Raw genomic sequence first — 25,527 nt, forward strand, 5'->3', positions numbered from 1 at the left:
ATTTTATGAGTACAGTGCTATGTACGTATTTTGTGCACTTTATTCATTTGAAAATAAGAAAGGTTAGAAACAGGAGGAAGTCATTTAACTTCACAGATGATGAAAACATTTTCCCTGACACTCCCTTTGCTTTGAGCATTATTTTTTAGAATAGACTGCGTCCATGATCATACCACTCATAGCAAATACCACTGAGTAGCAAACACGGTGAATCTGTCAGATTGACCTTATACATGAAGTGTGGAGTGCAGACCTTTTAAACATGATTCTCGTTTTTATACACAGAAAACATACACATCATTGAGAATCAGGTGAATACCCTAAGCATTTTATATAATGGGTATGTACTGTATGTGTCTGCTACTCATGAAAGGTAGCGGATATTCAATTAACATTGCAAAAGCCAACAATTCACAAATGTACTGTATATGAATGGATTCAATGAATAAAGTAAAGAGACATAACATGCATGATGGTTAAACATTTAATTTGCTTTATGAGGTTCAAATTGTTTGCACGGGGTAAAAAAGTCGGTTTTTATATAACAGAAGTAGTGGTTTGTCCTCTGTTGGTATAGACCAGGGGTCGGTAACCTTTCTGAAGGGGAAGGAAAGAGTTAGATCATGCACTTGTTTTTATGTGTTTGCATGCCATTAATACTTTTTTAATGTAGATCATTGCCCAACTTATATTTTGCTTTAAAAATGAAATTAAAATCAAATAATTTCTAAAATTATTAAATTAATATGCACGTCTTGCAATATAGAGTGTGGTCCTTGTCCTTGCTTTCCCTTGCTGAGTTCTCCAGTCTCAGGCTCATAGCTTGACATATTAAGCAGCACACAAGCCTCTGAGGGTTCACTTGTTAACCATCTACAGAAGGGATAATGAACTGACTTCATGTGTGAAAATACATGCCATTTTCTTCAAAACGTTCAAAATGTCCAAAAACAGTTAGATTTCACTGTCAGGGACTTCACTCCTGATTGAGAGACAGCGACACTATGATAATTTTCATGTGTGTTTTGCAGATTGTTGGAACTGTAATTCAGTTAGCTGCATTTCAAAATCCTCAATACCCATACACTGAAACACTGAAAAACTGAAAAATATCATGTCTCTGGTATCAATTCTTTTTGATTTAATCTAATCAGATTAATTTAATCAGAAAAGAAAACATCAGGCCAGGATGATGGAAATCCTGAAATCTGACAGAAAATTCCAATGCCAATTCTCGCATGTGCACTATACTGTATATTCTACAACACTGATTGCTTTTGAAAGTCTTTAAGATATTGAAAACAGCGTAATGTTGAGGTGTCAATGTTCTGAGTAAAAATGGTACATTTTGCAAGAAATACCCTTTTAGGTTTTGAAAAGGCACATGAGATTTTGATCTGCACCCTGCTGATGGAGGTTGAGTTTAGCCATAAACATGCTGATGTCCGCAACCCAGTTTTCACAGTGCAGTTCAGGGTAGTTTTGACCTTTTTCTGACAAAACGATCTTGCATCAAGATAGTCTGCAAAGCGAGCCAAAACCTTCCCACGGCTTAACCAACAAACATACAGTAGCTGTGAAGTGGAATGTCCTTGTACGCACTTGTCCATTTCCTGAAGCTGAGTTTGAAACTGTTCGTTATGGCAGGTAGAGCAAAAAGAGAATTAACTTTTTTCACTACTGTAGTCATCACACTATTGAGCCTGTAATTCATAATTTCCTGATGAATAATACAATAAATTTTTTCTGACCAATGTGATCTGCAGTGATTTTTAAGAAAACCCTCCTGTTTTATGACCATAGCAGGGGCACAGTCAGTCATCAAAGAAACTATTTTCTTAATGTCAATTCCTCTTTCTTCCAAATGATTAATAAACACCATAACTTTATCTTCCCCAGCAGCATGGTTGAAGCAGTCTCAGATTTGCACCATGCTGGCAGCTTCTCATAACATAGGCTGTTATGGCCTGTACTCCTAATTCCTGTATTTAATGAATTACTCTAGTGATCAGCTCTTAGTCCTGACAGCAGTGCATCTAGTACTGTATGTCCACTTTACAGCATTACAGTGACATTTCTGTTTCATTTGAATTGTGACCATAACTCACTTTCCGTGAGTCGCTCGATTGTGTGAATGTGTGGCATTCCAGTACAATTGCCTGTCGATAACGTAGGTAAAGGCATGTTCTCTGTTCTTGGCCATACAGAGGATTTGTTTCTTGTGCCGCTTCCTCTAAGAAGTCAGGAAAGCATGGTTTCCATTTACAGAGAACATTTACATGAGAGAATCTCACCTGGAAACTCATGGTTGTTAAGTGACAACTTGTTTGAGTGAAACTGTTAAAGCACAGTGTAAAGGTGGTGTAATAAAGCTGTGATTTGGAGGTGCCTCATACTTGTTATATTTTGATAACTAACTGTTCTTGCCAAAATGATTTTTCAGCTGTCTCTGGTGTTGGAATGGCATGGCATTAATCCAACTAGTTTGTCACATTATACTGTACATTAGTAGTAGTAATCCAACTAGTTTGTCACATTATACATTAACTGAAGACAAATAAATAGCCCAGTGGTGCAAACACCTATCCCATGCAGAAAATTGTCATCGTGGCTGAAAATCGATAGAGATTGGAGATATCTATCAGACACCTTCCGAAGCTACAAGCTCTTTAACACTTTAAAATTAAATATAGGTTTCCATGCAATGTATCGGTGTGGATTTCCTGTACTTTGTTTGTTCACAAGCCTGTTTCCCGAACTTCTCTCTCAGATGGAAGCCCCCCCACTGAAAAGTCAGAAGCATCCAACTGAGCAAATCATTACATTAATCCTGAAAATTGCTTCTTGAGTTAGAACCAAAATCGAGAGGATCTATCTGTCTGAGGCCTTTGATGACTAGGGTTGACATCCCTTGTATGTCTGTCTGCATATATTTTTGAGATATGGAGATTTATATTCTCCACACTGTGCTGTTATTGTCTTGAGTTTATACATGAACGTCAGCACATATTTTGAAAAGATCCTGATGTTGGTTTATAATCTCTGTGTCTGTACTTTTAGCACTTCCCTACTCTTCCAGCTGACAAATGTAACTCTTTTATATTCTGCAGGATGCAACCTTTTAGATAGCAGAACCATATTTTATTACTTAATATTATTCATGGACATGGTCACTGACAAAGTGGTCGTGTGTCAGTGTCTGTGTGTGCATGTGTGTGCGCCCACATCCACATGGGGAGAGAGTTAAGGTAGCACTGATCCTGCGTCTGTCATTTGAGATCATCTGAAATTCGATGGTGATTTGCTATAGGTTTTAAAAATAAATAAGTCCACTACTCAAGCCCTGAACTGGGTATATAAATGTTATGTTTTTTAAATTTGTGCACATACTGTACAGTATATTGCTACTCATGCAATTCAAAACGTATGCTTCTATATTGCATTATACATTATTATTATTAGGTTTACAGGCATTACATTGGAGAAAAAATAAAAATGCCATCTTCACAAAAAGCCATGTCTCCTAGACATGACAAGTATATCTAATTACAAACAGATGGGCACTGCAGATTATTATGTAGATAAGGTACAGTATAGTTGTGAAGTGTAAAAGAAACATAGCTTTCACTTTGAGAAGCTCGACACTCAAGAGTGAACACTGGCTTGTGAGATTTGTAGCATGCTTCTCAATTGAGAAGCTGGAACACAAGATGCATTTGTGTCTTATTTTTGGCAATTTTTTAATTAAAAGAAAAATCACAGCATTCAATTACTGTCAGTGCCTGTGCCAGGATTGTATTGTAATTCCATAAACAAAAATGCATTTCCTAAAGACAAATTTCACACATGCCAGGAATAAAAACACTAAATGCAATCAAGTCTTTCTATTTTTTATGCCTGTGCAGTTAATGAACTTGACTCTCTGTTACATACTTGTGGGTGAGTTTGGTGGGGGGAGTATGAGATATGACCATAAAATTCTCAAAATATGATTTTCCAAGATCCATCAGTTTATTTTTCAAATAGTCCCATGGTGCCCACAGCAGAGTTAGAATTTATTGAAAGAGTGATGCAGCTCTTCCTGTCATGACAAGCTTGCTGACATTAGGAAAATCTCAGTGGTCACTTACACACTGCGCTGTATGTCCTAGTAAACTCAAGCCCCCAAACTCCTGGTGGTTGGCCAGTCATACTCCACGTACTTTTTTCTTCAGAAACCCTAGTCATACTCAGCTAATGACTTTTAGGGCTCGACTTCAGCAGGTTATGCTTGGACTGTAAGCTCAATCTGCTCTTCTAAGGAGTACCTTTTCAGGCTGTGTCCTTCTGCATCTCTTTATCATGTATTAGCCAGTTTTTATCAAACTCTAACAAAAAATACAACCGACCATTTTACTGCAGAATGAACATGAAGGTGCCTGAACAAATTAAAAAAAAACATGTAATACATCCTGCTTCTAATGCAAAAAAATAGTTCTTGAAATCTAAAAAGAACTTTAAAGTTCACGTTTTACCCTCGGAAATATTTTGTGAGTACCCTTCCCTCCAGTGCTTCCTGAACAGATGTCATTGTAATCGGAACGAAAAAGAGTTCAGGTAACCTTGACCAATGACACCACAATGCTGTATGAAGAAAGAATTTTCTTTCACACCTTTCGTTTCACCCGCTGTTCCATACTGCTGCTCTATAAAAGGCGGTGCTGTTGAATTTTCTGTGGATCTTAGCTGGGAACACGTGTCAGATCAAAAGATTGCCCTGGATTTACAGAGCTGTCTTCTTAACAAGCACATGAAAGGCCAGATCAGAGAGAATATAAGATTTTAGGCAGCTTCTCAACACATAGCAAATACACTCAGGCAATTCTATTTTGTGTATAGGTTTTGTTCAAGTACCATGGCTAGAAACATTTCATTGTGTTGGTAATTCATCTCTTTTGTTATTATTGACACTGTGTATGTGCCTTTTGTGTTTTTTTTAACATAGTTGCAGTTGTGTCTTTTGCTGTTATAACAAAGTCTAATACTGTACTTTGCTGCTGCTTTGCCATTTTTCCATTTTGCTTTGCCCTAAGTAGGAATACTAATAATTTTGTATCTATTATGTGGAAATACTATAAAACCATTTCAGAATATCTGCTTACAGTATATGTTAGTCTACATGCAGGAAATTGTCAGGTAAATGGTATTTTTTGTAGTTCCTAGACACATGCAGTTCATATCTGTGCACAAGAAGTGTTGTTGTTGAGTGCAGAATTCCATATTCCTTGCTGGCACTTCAAAGACAGTGTTTGCAGCTGAGCCCTAGAGACTTGTATATAGCACTTCACATTGGGGGCCTTGATGAAACTTGGCAATTAACTAAAAATTAGGATGGAAAGTTAAAATTGAAAAAGTTACGAGAGGCAGCTCACATCTAAGAAGTTGAATCTTTGGAATTGAAAGGTGTAGAAACTACACATTGCAAACACCAGTGGTAGTGTTAGTGACCGTCCCTGCCCATCAAGCCATGAAAAGGAGACTTAACTGTTTGCTGTGTTTTAAAAACTGTGTAACTGTTTTTGTGGCACTCTGTCTTATTCTCAACCTAAATTGTAAATTACTTACTTAGGATATATATTTGTTAGTATACTGTATATAAAATAGTTCTTTATTTTACAGTGTTTTACTGAATCAGCTTGCGTTGACTGCAAAGTAACAAGTAAGAGTTAATTCTCTTCCACCTAAAGAAGGCTCAAGAGTTGAAATGTTTCTACTTTGCAGCATGGAATTAACTGTTAATCATTCATTTTTGCAGTAAAGAGATGGCTTGCAATCAGTTATTTTAGGGGCTGAAGTATCAGGTTTGAATCGTTTTATCTGCTCTTTGTCCTAAATTAGAACACATGATTAATATATATGTTTTATTTAGATTTATATGTTAATATAAATATCTGTTAGAATCTGAACATTGAAGGCAAGGTTGATGCTAACTGACACAAAAATATTTTTACACTACAAAGCAATTTTTGCAGACATGCATTGTATGCACTGGTTTTTGGCAACCAAAACTAGCAACAGCAGTTACAGTAGCACACAGTTTGGATCATGTTCTCTTCATCATCATCATCCTGGTCTGAACAGATTCTTTTGAAAGGGAAATTGCACACTTTTGCACTGTCAAAACTGCACCAGAGACAATCATGGGCAAGAAAAAAACAGATGTGCTCTCATAAAAGTACAACAGGATCAGCAAGGGAGGGATACCAAAAAAAGACAGCAAACACCAAATACAGGAAACAAAAGTGAGAAAACAAATATAAAGAAAAAAACTTAAGATTGTTTTTGTTTAACTGTGCCTCTTTAAAAGTGAGGATTGTCTGATTGGATGAGCCTGTGCATTGTGGATATTCAACAGGTTCAAGCCCTCAGAATAAGCCCTTAGTTTTTTTTAAATATTTTTTTTAAACACCTCTGGCACAGAACATGTGAACATTTCTGCATTTGTATTTTAAGAACTGCAGCAGAAAACAACGAATGGATTTTGGAAAAGGAACAATGGAGAAAACAAAAGTGTTATGTTCTTTATAGAAGCTGGTGTGTTAGCAGAGCAGCAGTAATGTGGCAAGTCACTGAATCTCTTCAAAGACATGGGGCTTTCATTACATGTATGAGTCATGACACTCTGACTACTGTGCTTTGTGACATGACATGACATGTTCATTTAAGAACATAAGGAAGGTTATAAATGAGAGGCCACTCACCCCATCCAGCTCTTTTGGTAGTTACTAGCTAACTGATCTGATGATGTCATTCAGCCATTTCTTGATAGAAGCCAGAGTATCATCTTTAACTACAGTACATGGAGTGAAAATGAATTTGCCCAATTTCTAGGGGGTTTCAAAAGATTTCTGTCTAAATAACTTCCTGCTTCCAAGATTAATGACCTGTTTTCTAATGTACTTTTAAACTGCTGAAGTGTCTACTAATAATAGTTGTCATGGAAATATTAACACTCATGTGATTGATAAGGTTATGTTTTTTCCTGCTATGTTTCACAAAGTTTCACAATTTATTATTAACTGAAGAAGAGATTGATCTTTTTCACCATTTTGCAAAGGATGGAGAAAGTTCTATCACACCTTACAATTCCAAATAATCCTGTTCTATTTTTTAATTATTTCTATCCTGAATGTTATTCACGTAATATGCTTTCTGTTTCCTTGCACTTAATGGAATTTGTGTTGGTTAAAAAAGGCAAACAAAATATTTTGTAGACAGAAGCTGGTTACTCTTTTTGGTTCCTCTGAAAATTATATTGGGTTCATCTGACAAGCATGTTTGAATAATTGTCTTCTCCTAACTTAAGATCAAATTTTCTGTTCCTTTCCTAATATAAATGAAATTTGCAAACAACTGAAGAAACATAATAATAAATCATTAATTGCATTTATAATTACTTTATATCTCTAAGATTCTCAAAAAGCTTTATACTGTATATAGAAGGGGACTTATTTCAACCACCACTGAAATACATTGTTATGCAACCTCACTGCACTGCAGATCAGATAGAGAATACATTTCTTCAGCAGAATTAAGTGGTTACATTAGGCCAGGAATTTAACCAAGACACCAGAGTTAAAAATCTGAACTATTTAACAGTGGCATGGGATCTTTAAAGCACAGGACCTTCATCATCTGAAAAACGAGTATTAGACAGGTCATTTTGTTAATTCTGATCCAGGGTTCCGGGAGAAGAGTGTCAACTAGTCCACCCCCAGCTCTCCTTATGATGTCAGATCTGACAAAATCAGGCTATAAGGTGGTAATGCTACTGTCGAAAATACCATGAGTCTGTGGTGATGGTGTTTGTGGCCTTTTTTGTCCAAGCTGAAGAAAGGGGGTATTTAACCCTCTTACTAATACAGCACTGTGCAGTGCTTAGTGTGGTCCTATCTGCAAGGTGGGGCACTGCTGTTATATCCTTGAGCAAACTACTTCACTCAGGTTCAGTAGCTTTAGTAAAACACCCAGCTATATACAGTACTATACGTGGATAAAAATGTGAGTTGCTTTGGATGAAAATGTACTGTAAGTTGCTTTAGACAAAAATGTCAGCTAAATAAATGAATAATAACAAGTGTTTGGACTGAAGATGAATGTGCAACTAACTGAAAATGATGAAACAGATCCATGTGCTGTGGGTGGACCTGGATGTTTGTGAGACAGAATCACTTTACATATACTGTATCTGAGTGACAATTGCATGATTATTTCTTTTTTTAATGATATGACTAGCATGGACCAGATTTAGCAGTGACCCACCATTAGAAAAATCTCTATATGCCTGACTGATAGCTCAGACAAGTGCCACGTCTGCTATACAAAAAGTGTGATGCTTTGGAGCAGAATGTTCGTGAGAGTACCGAGAAGAAATGTCAGTGTTACAGTCACATCTTACCCATTATAGTACCTGTTAAATGTTCCCTCCAACAATCCTTTTCATAACTGCACTGTAAACAGAGACTGACAGGCATTAGTCCTACTGATCTAAGAAACATAACATGAAATGTGTGGTTGGACCCAATATTTAAATCATTGTATCGGGCATTTTTATACTCCTAACACACAAAACTAAGAGGACATACAGGACCTTTACAGAGAAAGCCAGTTCTTCTTTGCATGGGGTTTGAATACTTCTGAGTGTTTTGGGGAGTGACATTGCGACCATCGTGGTTCCGCGCGGGCTTGTGCCCTCGCTGCTCCACCCTGCTGGTTCGTCCCGCAATGATGACGTTGATGGCGTCACCACGTCCAAACTACAGTATCTCCGCTACGCCATCACCACAACATCATCACTACTTTGAACTGGGCTTTCATTGTGATATTTACAACTGCAATTACCAAACAATTCTTGGCACTACACGGTGCCATTACTAGGCCCATTTTATATTCAGTATATTTGTAAGAATCATATTTAATAAAAAATCTATTACAAAATCACAATGTTTCCATAATATTTCCTTTTCCTTTGCACACAATTTGCCTATTCTTAGGACTAAAATATTAATGAAAACATAAATAAGTAACTATCCATATTTGAAGGTGTTTATAGTTTGCACGCATTTTAGTCTGCAGGTCCAGTATTTATGGTAGCTTGGCAATACTTGTATTCTATTACCACCTTTACTTTGTTGGTTCCCACAGTTGTTTTGTGATCGAATCACACTCTTCTAGGCCTTTGGGGAGACCAAGCTTAGTTTTCTTCCATACTTAGTGTTTTAAAATCCGTGTTGTATGTAGTGCTCTTCTGATGTACTGTATGGGATGTTGGTATACGCTTGGAGTAAAACACATCTGTCAATACTAGTGTTCTATTCCGTCGTTTGTGTTCTGTTGTTTACAGGATAGACACCGATTCCATCTTTTCATGCTGCTGGTGTTTTATCAATGTACAGTATATCAGCTAATACTGAGAACTAGGAAGTCTAGTTAAATTGTACTATTTGTAATATTTTCTCCATTCATTGGAAGTTTCATTTCACACCTCTTTGCACCCATTCTGACTTCACACCTCTTGATTGGCCTCTCTTTCTGTCCCCTACTCCCGCCTCTCACTCCTCCTCCCTCCCAACCTTTGTTCTCCCGCTACTTTACCTTTGCTTACTGCCCTGTCTCTCTCACACCTAAAGAAGGCTCCACGGCCGAAACGTTGTGTTCTCTTTCTTCTTTTTTTCAGCATGGAATAAACCTGTTACTTGTTCCTATTTGTAATATTATGCATAGTTTTTATAAACTGCTTCAGCAGGGTAAAAGTTTGTAAAAGGAGTACTTTAAACCCGTTTATGGAATAAAACAAAAACAGAGCTTAAGTCGAGTTTCAAAAGTAGCTGATCCAGGAACACAATACTTCAGTAAGAATGGTAGCCTTGATTCTTGCACCGGTTTTTGGGCTAAGCAGCTAAATGTGCCAAATGAAATTATTCTCGGACCTTAGTGAAATGATTTGCTGGAAAGGTAGAATTTTGGGTTGCACTCCTTTATTTATTGTGTGTACTATGGCTGTGGCTGTGAGTAAAGCTCAAGCTATGCAGCCATGTGGTTGAAGCCAGTTACCTGTTTATTTCAAGAAACAGCTGGAGGAGATCTTCATATCGGTAAGCTACTAACTACCAAACAGGCTAGTGGGCTTAATAGCTTCCTCTCGTTTAGAACTGTTAGTAAATTCTTATTCAAAATTACCTGTCACTGTAATGGAGGCCCATCTATTTCTTAATGGGAATTGCTTCTACTTTTGAACCACAGATGAGAACAGATTGGACTGTCAAAATAAACCATCAGTGTTGGAGGGTAGGTAAGATCAATATGAAAATATTGGTAGTTTTACAGTAACTATTTGTTTGCTAATAGGACCCTTGAAGAAATGTTGAAATACAGTATGTAGAAATTCTTAATATAGAAGCTTTTGGGCACAATGTGATCACATTTCTGTTTCCTCCAAGGGCTGCTGCCCTCCTTGGCCCTGAGATTCCTAGGAGTGGACCATGCTGTATCAGTGATATCAAGACAGGCCAGCATGCAGTGATGCCAGGAGAGGGAATGTGGAGGCTGTCAATGTAGTGCTAACAACAACAACTGTGGGTGCAGACAGACCAGCCTGTCAGAGCTGTTTCTGCTGCTGCGGGAGTCCCAGATTACAGTCACTGTCCAGCATGAGTACTAAATTTGAGCATGGAATATAACTACTGTACTGTGACTAACTCCCAAAATTAAGATCGCATATTCTTAAGCAGCAAGTTAAAACAAACTAGCAAGCAGTTTTTCACATGATGCATTGTAGGAGATATCATCCTTTACAGATCAGTTTTTAACATCTGAGAATTACTTTGATTCCACATGAATATTCATTTGTGTGATCTCCTGCTCTTTAATTTAATCTGTTTAAGCTGTCATTCACTCATTCATTTCACACTAAGCACGCAATTTTCTCTGGAAAGATACAAATGCCTTTTTAAAGGTTGTTCAAATGTTTCTAGTGAACAGTAAATGTCTAGTAAAATGACAAAAACAATGACATTGCAATTAACATATGATTTACTGTAATAATAATAACAACTATTATTATTATTGTTTGGGGGGCAGTTCCTAGTACCTAGGAAGGCAAATAGTGTATTCAATAGTGTATTAAATCTCCATTGTCAGTCCTGAGATTCTGAGATTTCTAGGTTTCTATCTATTTTCTAGCTGCTTTATCCAATATAAGAACGGGGCCTAGCATGCAAGCAATGGGCACAAGGCAGGATATACCCTGAATGGGACATCAGGGCATCACAGGGCAAATATAGGTACAAACACACACCCACTCACACCAGGGTTTTCCCAGAACCCCGTTATAACCCACCAGTATGTCTTTGCACTTGGCAAGGAGTCTAAAGCACCGGGAGGAAACCAGGGAAGAACATGTAAACTCCAACCAGACAGCACTCTAAGAAGATTTAATCTGGGGCCTCATTATTATTATCACAGGAGATCAGTTATTAAAAGGTAAATAAAAAAATACTCAGACTTGACTTCAGCTTCTACGTCTGGTCTACAATGACAAAGGTTAGCAGGAGAAAGCCTGACAAATAGCACATATCACTGGTTTTCTGATAGAACATGTTCCATTATCACACTACATTACTGTATATATTATACACTCTTATAATTTATATTGGAACCCTTATATTTTGTATATAAACTCTTTTTAATTATAGGGCAATATGTTCTATTTCAGAGACATTTTTGCATGGGCTAACCTTGATTGATAGAAAATCTCCATTTTTCTATACTGTATACATATGTTAAAACATTAATCATAGTACCACATATCAGGATCCAGTGATTGAATGTTTGGGAAGAATGTACAATAAAACATTGGCAATGCATTAAATAATAATATTCTAAACCTGTAAATAACTTAATGTTCCTGTATCCTGAACTAATTTATCGGGGAGTACACACACAGACACACACACCTGCCTCAGTAATACATTTTTCTACATGATTTTGTTTAAAGTCACTGTTCTTTCAGCATGCTATGCTCCGCTTTCTATTTACAATACAGCAGTTTATCTTTTCTGCAAACTACTGATTGCAAATGAAGTGCAGACTAAAAGGGTTGGGGGCCTGTTATCCCCAATCTTTTGTGTTTCACTTCAGTCACTTATTGCCCATTAAAGAAGAAATGCTATGTTAATGCAAAGGGAAAAAAAATCAATGCTACTCAGATCAGTAGCTGTGGGGAAACAGTGCAGCAGCTGGTTTGCAAACAGCAAGCCCACACAGATCAATGAAATTACAAGCTAAATCTGCTGATGCTCACAAACTGCTCATGCCTTTGTGATGTCTAACCTTTCTCAAGTTCAAGATCTTTGGAAAGCCAACACAGAAAAGAAATGTGCCATGGGGGTGCATATTTATATTGTTTTAAGGAAATTTGTCTTATATTTTATTATACCTGTATGGCCTACAGTGGAAGCAGATAATTACATGATTCTGTCTTATTGTTTCATCCTGTGTTTTGTAAAAGACTATCAGTCGTTATGAAAATCACACCCAAAGCTTTCTAACTACTCTTAGACACAAAAATCAGAAATCCTCCTGGTCAACTCTGTGTGATATTTGCCATGACAGATTTAATGACAGATCGCTATTTAACTGGGTTTTATTTTAAATGCGTCTGACATAAGGTTCATAATACACATATTTCCAAAGTCCCAAAACTAATTCATTTGTGGACTGGACTAGCACAAAATGTTTGGAGATCTAATTGAAAAATAAAATCTCTACACCTCCAAATTTACATTTTTCACAAATCTACTGTGTAAATAGACAGATGGGTACTGTATAGCCTACTGTACTTCGTTTCACACTTAATACTCTGTGAAATTCTCCTGTGGTCAAAACATTTTTAACTTGTTCACCCATAAAATGTATCAGATTTTAAAATTGTCGAAAAGGCTGAATGTATCTGGTACTGTATGGTGTGAGCTACAGGATGTCAATGAGGGACAGTAAAGGTTTGTGTGACAAAACAGAAAACGGTAAACGCCGCAGTGCCAGATGACATTAAATCAAGAGTTGACAAAATAGTTGGCTTATTTATGTTTACATTGGCATTTCTGAAATTATTACTGGTAGATAATAAATTTGCTTATCTTCTACTGCTCGAAGATTTAATATTAAATACTAAAGCTTTGTAAAATTATAGTTCTTAGTTTAAAAAAAAATACCTGCAGAAAAAGAAAGTACTCCTTATTGACATCTTGCATCATAATATTCAGAATTATATCTCTAATGGTATATGGATGTTTTTATTGTTAAATTATGATATAAAAGATTACACTAACATTCCATTACATAATTAATTATTAATTAGATCCAAGTCATTAATGTATAGCTGTTGATATAATGAAGGGTGTCCTTTAAAGAAAGGAACTCACACAAATGGCTTTTGCATTAATCAGAGGACAAAATAAATGTGTTTTAATGTAAAAATATATTTGTATCATAGTACTTCAGTATAGGCCTACTTATCTTTCTAATTTCAAAAGATCCAAAACTAATTGGTAGTATTGGACCAATGTTTTATTTATATATACTGTACTGTGTAAAGCACGTCCAAACTAGAATCTGCACCCAATGATTGAGTTAAGATCTTACTATAAATAAACCAGAAGGACTACCATCCCTTCTTTTATAATGCCAAAGCAGAAATACAATCCTGTGTAAAATATAGCAAGTAAATAAGACAACTGAAGAATAAAAAAGCCCATTTGCTATTTTTCATACAATATTTCAAAAAATGTGCTAGTGAGATGCAGAATATATAATTTAACAACTGTATGTATTAACAAAAGTAGTGATGATTTATAATATTAAAATGTTATTAAAGCATGAAACCATTTTATTTAATGCGACTGTGCCAGAAACAGTATAGACAAAATGGGCATACATATTTACTGATATTTGGACATTGATATGAGGGTGAATATTTTTTGTGGGAACAGCAGAACATATAAAAGGAATGTTTATGGTGCAGCATAAATAAGGTTGTAATCTATGATTTACTGCTGGAGACAGACACCATTTCTTGGCACGGCTGATTGTAGATTGCAAGTAAAAGCTTCATATACAGTACTTGTTATTTTAAATCCAGATGACAAGTAAAACAAGAACAGAAAAACTACTTAGCACTCTATTACAGTACCTATATTCTCTAGAAGAGAATAAACAAATATATTTAAAATATTAAAGCAAACCTTCTCACTACAGTATGTTATTTCAGTGTTTGGCTGCTCATTTATTATCTTTTTCTGCTGTTCTAACCACACTGTATTGAAGATGGAAGATCTTTGTAGGTTGTATAACTTCTACTTTTTAATGTGATACTCTAATATACACTTTTCTTTTCCTTTAAAAGTCAGCCTTTGGGGGTAATAACATGTGGAGCAACTGAGCTTTTCAGTCTAATGTAATTATAAAGAGATTTTCAAGGCTTGTGTGCCAATCTTCTAGTGGCTTACCAGTGACATAGTGTTTAACCTCTTAAAGATCCCCTGAGAGGTGAACAGAGATACAAGGATAAAGACTGGCATACTGTATGTATTTTATCTTTGAATGTAAAACATTGGGAACTCAAGTTCCTTATCTGAGCTGTTTATGCTTCATTTAATGAATAAGGAATAAAAGATTTTACCCCAGCATGTGTGACGTCTGGGAATATTTCATAGAGTTTAATACAAATGAAAACATTTTTAAAAGATTATTGTCATTATTAAAAGCAAAAAAAAAAGTGCTTGAAAACAAACCTTGTAACTGTACTGTATGTCTAGGTTTGCATTCTTCTGATAGGAGTTGTAAAATGTTTTCTCTCACTCAACAATCCAGTAAAGGTCATTGGCGGAGCAAAGCTAAAGCAATTATGAAGTGCACAGAAAACAGCTGCAGTGGATTGATGTCTTTTTTCACCTCTCAAAGACATTCTGCATTTCTATGTACAACTACTACAGCATAAATACTTTACATACCAGATTCATGGCAAAGTTGTCACTGCAAATTATTGTTTTCCAGGTTTATGAAAGCCTGTACAGTACATCAAGGTTCAGTATTATCCGAGCACTGTGAAAAAATTCACAATGTGAAAGAAATTCACAATGTTCATTGAATAAGCCTATTAACAAGCAATTAAGGTAGTTACCTCAAAGCTCTTAAGGGTAGCAGAGATCACACTGTATAGCTTGAAGTAGCTGTCTTGTTGTTGTTAATACAGACCTATCAGATAGTGCTGTTTATTGAACACCTTATAAAAATGAAGCCTGTCACTTTCTCCTTGGATCCTGCTCCCTCTATAGTTATTTGTTCGAGCACCGCTTTAATGTGCTCTGTTATTACCAATAGTATTAGTTCTTCTCCCCGTGCACCATACTGAAGTAGAACCTGCATTTTCAAATGAAGCAGTATTAAAATCAATGCTGAAGAAGTCCACTCAAAACTAGGCAGGTGAGCGGCTACTTTATATGTCCATTTCTAATTTTCCTTTATTTTCCAAAAAAGAGAATGGGGTAGCTCCTCAATTAGAGGAGCATATAACAAAGTTTATTTGAGTAATTTTAGCCCAGTTTTCCTCACTAAGACTGTACAGAAGCAGCTCTCCTTAGAAAAGTGAATGGCTTTCTGATAGTTCCACATTATTGATTCCTTTCTGTTTTGTTTTATTTAATCTTAGTGCTGCATTTTATACAGTTTACCACATTATTTTACTTAAAATGATCAGTGTTGGTATCTCATTCATTGCCCTGGACTGATTTGATTTATATTTGGTAAATGCCATTCTGTCCTTCTTGGTAATTGTTCTTCTAAATGTGAATTCCTTCTGGTGTGCCACAGAGCTCTGCTTTGGAACCCTTGCTATTTATATTATCATTGGTATCTAAGTCAGTTCCAGTGTCAGAAGCCTGGGTCTTGCTGTGGATTTTTTTTTTCATTTTAACATTGATGTTTAATTTGAACATTGTTGCTGGATATGTTCATGTTTTCTTTTGGGTCTCCAACTCAAGCAAGTCTAAACAAAACAGTTATCACACATGCGTTCAGTTATGGTGAATTTTGTCAGTCAGGAAACTCTTATAATACAACCTTACAACTATAAGAGAGCTGTCTGTCAAATCCTTTGTCCACACTCTCTTTATTTATAGTTGTCCAAGAAGGCAAGTTTCAAGGAAGTCAAGTTTGTTATCAAACACTTTGTTACATTATCTTTTCTGCTGCTTGCAGTGTATCCCACTGCCGCCGTCACCTCAGTTCACAGTTCTCGGGCTGCCTAGCCTGGGATGTAGGCATCACATTGTCTTCTGGTTTCCAGAGCTGAGCTCTAGATTGACATAATTAAGCAAATAATTGGTCCAATTATAACAATTCATCACAACTCCCAGGTCTCTGCTCAGTGACTTTTTACACCTGCCTTTTAAAACTGGAGGACTGTAGCCAGGACCAGCTTTGCAGTCCTCTCTGTTACATTATGCTGAATAAAGACTGATACAGGCTATGACACTCTTCGTTATACACAGTATACACAGAGGCTTGCAAACGTATTTACTTGTTCCAATGATGTCTAATTTTGTCGATGATAATTATAGCAAAGAACTATTAAAAAAGAAAAATCGAAAACTAAAATATACTGTATTGATTGCGTAAGTATTCATCTCCCAAGTCAGCACCTAGTGGAGGCACATTGGTTAGCAATTTCAGCTGTACGTTTTTTGGATACGTTTTTACCAACTACCAACTCCATTCTTTGCAAACTTGCCCAAGCTCTGTCATATTGGTTGGGGATAGTTGTGGGAAGGCAGTTACTTGCCATAGATTTCCTATAGGATCAAAATCCTTTGACTGGGCCACTCAAGGATCTTCTCGTCCTTCTTGTTAACTCATTCCAGACTAGGTTTAGCCTTGCTTTTGTAATTTTCTTGCTGAAAGGTGAATTTTCATTTTCATATAGGCTGTTAGCATGCTGAAGCAGGTTTTCCTCTTTTATTTGTTTGTAGATTTCTTCATTCATTTTGCCCTCATTTTGACAAGCTTCCTATTTCCTGCAGAGGAGAAGTGGCACCATAGCATAATATGGTTCACATGCTCTTGACTGGGTGACACACTGTGTTGAGGTTGTGCCAGAAGTTGATCAATTTTGTATTGTCTGTCCACAAAACATTTTACCACATGTTTGCAGTGCCACGTAACTTCTTTGTTATAAACTCGGTATCGGATTTAAGATGTGGTTGCCACTTTACCATAGATGCCATGTTTGTGGAAGGACCAGAATATTGTTGAGTCATCTTTCATCTCATTGTTGACATTTTCTCCCATCTCAGCCATTGAACTCTTAAGCTCTTTCAAGTTTACTGTTGGCCTTGTTGTGGCATCTCACATGTTTCTTCCTTGCCCAGCTGCTCAGTTTGGGTAAATCTAGACAGTGTCTGTGCTGTATGTTAACACCTTTCACTTCTTAATGACAAACTTAATTCTGCTGAAATGCATATTCAGTGCCTTTTTTATACCCTTCTCACAATCTGTGTGTTTCTACAGTTTTATCCCTAAAATCTAAAGCTCCTTGGTCTTCGTGGCTGAATGTCTGCTTGAAATTTACCACCTTACTGAGGGAACTTACAGAGACCAATGTATTTATTCTGAAATCATACAGTGTGAAGCACTATAATTACACACTGTAGAGACAGAGACCACACTGATAAATCACTCAACTAATTGTGTGATTCGTCAAAATGATTTTTTGTACCTCAACTACTGTACAAAAATGCCATAGCAAAGGGCATGGAAATGTATTCAGTCTTCACATTTTAGGTTTTGTTCCAAAACATTTTGTTCTTTACTGTTTTGTGCTGACGTTTAGCTTGTTTTACCAGTATAAGTTTAAATTCTATGCTTGGACTTTCAAGTTTTAAGTAAACTATTAATTTAAAAAATAGATACATAATTTCTCATTTATCAACAAAATGGGACGTTTTTAGAAGAAAGTGAACTTTTTTCACTGTACTGTATACTGTATACTGTATATACTAGCCAATAGTCATATTTTTTATTTGCAGTGAAAGGTATGCCTTTGAATATTTCCCTTTAGTATATCATGTTAATATGAGTGAAGTTTAAAATAGTGAAATCACGATAATATGTGGTAAAATACTAACAGGAAAAGATATCAGTGCAAAGGAAATTAGAAATATGATGTGAGCATAGCAAAACCATGGGAAAACTGCAAAAATACTTCGTGAATTCATACTATGTTATTGTACACCATGATATTTTTTTCATAGGGAGAATATTGATTTTCATGTCAGAAACATATCTTTCACTTGTAGTAATGCTGCTAAATTCTTTGCCTAACTATTCAGTATATTTGGAATTATTTTCTCTGAGTTGGTGTCCCCTTTTCAGGTATTCAGTGATGTGGTGGTTAGTGCTCCTACATCTGTGGAGTTTCCACATTCTACTTTGTGTGATTTTTCCTGACACCATGACATTCAGTATACAGGGTACGTTTGATTTTTTTACTGGTATTTTAAGTTGTTCCTGAATTTGATCCCTGCTCTTCATTATGAATGGATTGAGCTCCACATCTCCTAACTGCCTGGTGCCTCAGAATCAAGCGTGTGTTGCACAGATAGGTAGTCCCTATTTCAAGCCTAGTTAATAAAGCCATCAAGAAAAACAGATCTAAAAGAACAAAAAACTAGACTGGGTATGATGTTCAATCAATATTGCATTCTGTTTTCAAAGGAAACTGAATTTTTATATCTGTTGCATAGACTAGCATGGAGCAGTCAATGTGTCCTTAGTGATTTTATTTACAATGTGACACGATTCTGAGAAAGTTGATTGAGACTTTTGATTTAGAGTGAAGTAATCATGTGAGCATCACAGTCTTATTCAAGAGCTCTGTTCAAAGGCCTGTGTTCGGTTATATACATATACAGTTAATTAGATCTTTTTTGCACTTGTACAATAAAGTATTAAGTAAGCATTAAAAGCAACCCAGAATGTACATAATGAGAATAAAGACAAGAGCTTTAGTGGAGAAACAAAATGGATATTTAAAAGTACATTCAAATGTTGTTTTGAAAATGTAGTATAAAACAAACTGAGAAATTATATATTCCAACTAGTGCATTGTATACAGTTCATTATGTAGATTTAATTGGGGAAGGACAGTGTAGAAAGTGGCCTTCAACTTAACGCTAAAACATTTTGCAGTGAATTATGAAGCCTGTTGGTAATTGCTTGCTATAAAACTTTAAAGAGGCTGTTAAAAATACTGTGGCAGTCAGATTAGAGAAGGAGTGTGACATATCAGGTTATGATAAAAGACATAGATTATTTCAGTGTGTTCTCTTTTTATTAAAAATCTTGAGAACAAGCTCGCTAATTTCTGAAGAAGCTATATGACAGCAGATAGTTTTGCTTTCATATTTAATAACTGAAAAAAGATGTCATCTCATTTCATAAAAATTGCAGATACAAATGTCCGTGTATTGTAAATCCTTGTTCCTACTGACAATACTACAGCAAATCTTAAAACACCTCCTGAAAAGTGGCACTAAAGATATAGTAGAAAATATGTCACACTGTGAAAATTATGGGATGATACGTTTTCTGTGTGAAAATTATGGGATGATACATTTTCTGTGTGAAAATTATGGGATGATACAGTTTCTGTGTTCAAGACACAATACATTTATTTATTTTATTTTGATTTATCAAATTGTGTGCCAGATGACATTGCATGACTAGATTAACATTTTTACTCCAATTTTCTTTCTTTTTTTAAAATAAAACTGTCTTTGTTTCTGGTTAGAGGAATATGATCTTTCGGTCTTTTTAATCGGAACAGTGCAGTAAGATCTCCTGTTCCTCCTAATTTACACATCTCAGCATTTTGTCTTTTATTACTATTTCACTGTAACTTTTAATTTTTTCCATACACATTTTAGTACCATTTTATACAGCTGTCCCCTCACCCCAACAATACATCACACTGCCACCCCTCTTGGTGTTGTAATAAGATATCTGGGCATGCTGGAGTTAGCATCATTTTCAGATCTCTGCCACTTCTCCATGCTTAGCCTTGGAATTGTCCTAATTTGTCATAAAAGGTAAAGAGCTCACAAGAGGTATCCATTGCACATCAAAGGTGTGTTGATAAACCTAGAGGGATAACGTCCATTCTATGACCCTGTTCAGTTCTTGGTTTGGTTACGGGGGTAGGACTGATACAGAGCTAAAGCTTTGGCTCATAAAAAAGTGAAGTGATCACTCTTTACCAGGTTGCATTATTCCTAATTAGACATGCTGGAATCTGCTAGGGTTTGTTTATTGTTTTCTGAAGTCCCTGTACTAAGATAACCTCTTCACCTCAGATACTAGAACACATTGTAAATAACAATATACATTGCTTTATTTTTCTGTAGCATATTCAGGATTAGATATAATGCACCTAAGGCATTTTCAAAGTTATAATCCTTAAACCTTCTACTTATTATTGAGAAATCCTGATTGCTTTAAAATTATGAATATTTCTCCAATTTTTATAATGCAGTTCTACAGGGTGTGGTCTATTTCAATTTCACATTGGTAATTAATAATATTTGCATGTATATATTGCTTTTCATTCCCATTATGCACTAGCAGCTCCCTCTGCAGGTAGAAAAATTATAAAGTTGCTTCCACAGTTGAATTCAGGAGAACTTTAAGGCCATATTGTCAAAGCCCAGAGAGGAATTTAGCCAGGAGGCACAGTGCCAGTGTTGACACCCACTCTTATGAACAGTGCCATTGTATCTTAAATGACCAAGTAGTCAGGACTTTTATCCTGAGTATTTGATAATTGGTTTAGTGTTTAATCAAGGAGTCTGTTTAGTGTCTCACCTAAAGAATGGTACTGCCTATACATAGTGTCTCCAGACTCCATACAGGGGCATTGGTTTGGAAATTCTGTTCCAGAGGGAAAAAGGTTCACTAACACCGCAACGGTACTGCTGCATTCTTGTCATAAATATGAAGGTGGAAAATTAGAAAGCTCAGACGTCATTATTTTGTTTTACATTCAATTTCTTATAAAGACATATGGAGTGAATATAACATGTATACAAATGCACACTCATGTACAGTACATAAACATTTAAAAAACCTTTGTAATGCAGTATTAGATTCAAAATGAACATGAGAACATAAGAAAGGTTCCAAATGAAAGTAGGTAATGTGCCCATCTAACCTGTTTTGTAAAAAAATAAAATCGTAATATTATTAATTATAATAAACACACTGCATAGCAAAATGTATTTGGTAGACTACATGCTGGGTCTTGAGGACATCGTTAGTGTCTTTTAGACAATGTTACCACCATCAAAAGGCTATATATTACCATACAGGGGACTTCTTGAACAGCTTTACTTTGTTTCTCCTGTATACATATGCACTGCCACATTCAAATAAAATTCTAAACTCCAGATTCATCAGCAAATGTCCCCCTTTGCCCATTTCTGCTGTACATTGATGCTCAAAGACTAGCCATGTGGCAATGTCCATTCACAGAGGTGCTATTGTTGAAATGCTGGCACTCTGACCCAGCAGCCCTGAGCTGTCTTATGATTACAGTCGAGTTTGTGTGTTTTTTCATGACATCCAGTTTTGTAAATAGACATATAGTAGTTGTACAGTAGATGTGTGGAAGTGATTCCTCAGGAGGTCTCTTCCGAGCTGCTACATGTGACTGACTGGGTCTTGATTGATCACTTAGGCCTGCCTTTCAGTTGTTAGTCCTGCTGGAGTTTAGTGACTGAACCCTGAGTTCCCTTCTGACTTCACGTTGAGACCTTCCCACCAGCACCTGTCCCTTTTTAACGGAGCTACAGTGTGATTCAAACCTGTGAACCTTTGCACCTTTTACTGCTTGAAATCATCAGCTTTGCAACAGGTACAAACCTGCAAGCACACCTTTGTTACCATTGCATACTTAGGAGGTAATAAGGAAGGCAACAAGAGAATGTAAACTGTGTCATTTTCTATTGGCACAGTCTTGCATGACACCACTCAAAAAACTAGTTAGCACTGCTCAGTTAATACTGAGAGGTGAAAATATGTGTCACATATTGTGTGTGCTGTATAGGATTAATTTGTTATCATTGTTTAATTAATAATGAGAGTTGATTGTATTGAAAGTGTGTCTACATACTGTATACAGTATATTATATACATATATAAACATGATTTTGTTTTCTAACTGGGTCAGGAAACTGCTACATTAAGGCTCTTTAAAGCACTCTGCCACCTTTCATTGGAAATCCAGGAGAGTGCTAGGAAATGAAAAATGAGCCATGTCCAGGATTCTTATCACAGTGCCCAGTGGCTAAAACTAAATGCAAACAAGGGAGCAAGTCTCCTTGAAGCAGCTTTTTTTTAAACTGTATAACAGGCCTCTGGTGGATACAAATATTGATTGGCCACAAGTAATCTGCTCAGGTTTGGGGGCATGCCAGGGACAAATGGCAAAGTAAAATCTTTCCTCTCCAAGGACATGTTTAGCTGTTTATATTGTCCTTACTGATTCAGCTGTCAGTTAGCAAGCTTAGCTTTCATGATTTATACTTGTTCTATTTTGAAATCATAATATTCTCATTTTTTATATGGAGGTAAGAAATTAAAGTGACTCATGTGAATACCTGTAATATAATTACTATTGCTAATCATCACCTTGTCGCTTTCCTTTGTATGTGTTCTAATTTTAACATATACAGTATATATACAGTGTATGGGATTACATCTCTGGAAATCTTAGATCTTTTTTGTGATCATACAGTGATTTAGCCTAGTTAGAGTGGGTTTTCTGACGTAGATGGGAGCTACAGTATATCTTTTACAGATTATTTTTTTCCCTTGGAAAATAACAGTCTTGGAATCTTCCTACTACAGGATGTGATTAGTGTTTGTTATTCCTAATTTGAAACCAGTGTTGGGATAGCATATAACACTTTCATTATGAGAGCAATTTTTCTCTATACTGCAGACAAATGATTTTCTTATGAACACACAACATTATAACTCCCCCGCCTTTAAGCAATTTGGGAATTAAAAAAACTGCTTGTGAAAAAGGCTATCGAGTAATCTTTTTTTAAACAGACCTGTACTGTACATACAAATGGCATAGGAATGGGGTTTCTTGTGCAGCAATAAATTGGGCTTTAAGGTACAAAAGTCCTCAATCACATGATGCCTTCATGTTGAAACATTTGCTTGTAGAAAACAAATGTGATGGCAGCTGTGTGAACCAAGTCAATTCTACACAGTAAACACAGCAAAAATCAAAATGTAGATTTCAGAGGGAAATTATTCTTTTTAGCATATATTACATAATACGTTAAACATTTTTTGCTTTTTATTGTAATATTTGTGACCTTAATGACAGCATAACAGTTGGTAAAATAAACACTAGTATACTAAAACATTGAGCCTTGAAGTATCTTTGAAGCTTTTTGGATCAATGGATGTCCAGAACACATTTTCTTTGCTTATACTCATACACTCTTGCGTATCTTGTTAATGCAAAAATTCAAGCAAAGGTTTCTCACTAAGTATATAAAGTAAGCACTGTATTGTGAATAGTCTCTTCGCATTTCTATTTTCTTCCATCAATTGCATTTCAGTTCTGTACATGTCTCCTTTGGAAATGTGATTTCAAAATCCTATACCACCTGCTTTTTTGTGTACTATATATGAAAAAAGTAAAAGACCTCAAGTTTGTCTTTTGGAGTGAGAAATAAATATTTTTGATGCCTGTTTTTCGCTTGCTCTGTCTCTCACTCTCTCTCTTTGTACACCCCCTCCCCCTTTATCATTACTGGATTCCCTTGGGTAGCCCAGTACTCCTATGCAGTAAGGCTATTCATCTAGTCAGACCTTTTCTTCTCCTACAAAGCATAGCTGGTCTCCCTGGAAGCTTCAGATTCCTGCTGTGCTTTATTTACTTTTTTGTTTAGTTAGATTCATCTGTGCTCTTTTTTCCTGTTCATATGGTGAAAAAAAAAAAACTTTTTTAAACCTTTCAGTTTGTGAATCTGTAAATCTCGATGCTTATGAAAACAATGTTCCGGGGCGGGGATAGTGTTTTTCTCTTCTATGACTATCTAAAATCTGAAAAATGGCTAGTTTTCGTATTCTTGAATATTAATTGGATGTGCGTTTCCAGTTCAAATTTTGTATCAAGCGAAATATAACACAATTCCCTTGTGTACCTCAGAATTACTACGCTTTTCCTGCAAAACATGTAACTGTAGAGAAGGTGTAAGGGGATCTAAAACATCTTTTCTTTTACTTACACAGTGTACAGTGTCACTAAAGAGATGCACAATCTTGCGGATTCACCATCTCAATAAATTAGTTTGTGAAGGAACCCTTCTTATACTCTATGTACTGTAACATGATGATGACTGATTGCCAACTCCTATTATGCATTTCCGATTGTCTACATGTATACATGTACAGTATACACCCTAATCCAGTTTTTGTGAGATGGGAGAAGACTTTGTTCAAACAGATGCAACACAGTAATTGGGTAACATCACTATACAGCACAATTGTCCTTTGCCGGCAGAAAAAAACAAAATATTTTAACATCAGTTTATTGCTTTAAACACATTAAGATATTATACAGTATATTGCTTTTTCATAAAGTATTGTCATCTGTGTTTAAACAGCATTTTGTGAAATTACACATTATGTAGCTAACAAATGCATTTATTTAATTTGATTTTACACACTGTAGGATACACTCTGAAGTACTGCGAGGTACTGTAAGTTTGCTGTGGTTTGGGCGGTTTCCATTTCTTCAGTAGAAATTCTTATATAAGCACAGTGTCTGACAGTAAAGGAGTGTACTTGGTACTGTACATATGACTGTCTTGTAGCACTTTCACATTTCCCCTTTTAGATGTTATTATTAATAACATATTTTACATTTTGTGTGGGCATTTCTCCTAATAAGGTAGTGCAATAAGTATAATTTTTAAATGCAGATAGGAGCAATGAATCTATTGTGTGGCATAAATGATGCAACTTTTTTGAATCCAGACTCAGCTATTGTGAGCTCAGGGTTCATTCTGTTCTGATCTCTTCCACTACAAAGCAAGAATGCAGTATTGTCATCAAATATCTGAGAGAAGACTCTTTTGCGGGACTCTCTTTCTTAAAATAAATAATAGGCTGCTTTGCTCATGGCTACCCAATGGAAAAAAAATGTGCCCATTTTCTATTCTTTTGTATATTTTGTAGGGAAATCTATCTGAGATAGAATTTCGAATAACTTCCAAATATGTCAACCTGGAGAACTAAAGAAGAGAAGGGTTACTGCAGAAAAATATAAAAATATCTTTTGCTGAACTTCCAAAATACATTGACTTAGACCAGAGCACAGGAGATACTAAAGATTGTCTCATCTATTAATCAAAA

The 25,527-nt window shown here is 35.9% G+C and overlaps 1 protein-coding gene across 1 annotated transcript in view; it reads left to right on the forward strand.

Annotated features, from left to right (window-relative positions):
* Positions 1 to 25,527, forward strand: part of LOC148839769 (PC3-like endoprotease variant B) — a 341,720-nt gene that overhangs the window by 100,250 nt on the left and 215,943 nt on the right. The gene's annotated exons all lie outside the window — the stretch shown is intronic.

This window comes from Atractosteus spatula, chromosome 2 (assembly GCF_055471065.1).
Source record: "Atractosteus spatula isolate fAtrSpa1 chromosome 2, fAtrSpa1.hap1, whole genome shotgun sequence".
Lineage (NCBI taxonomy): Eukaryota > Metazoa > Chordata > Actinopteri > Semionotiformes > Lepisosteidae > Atractosteus > Atractosteus spatula.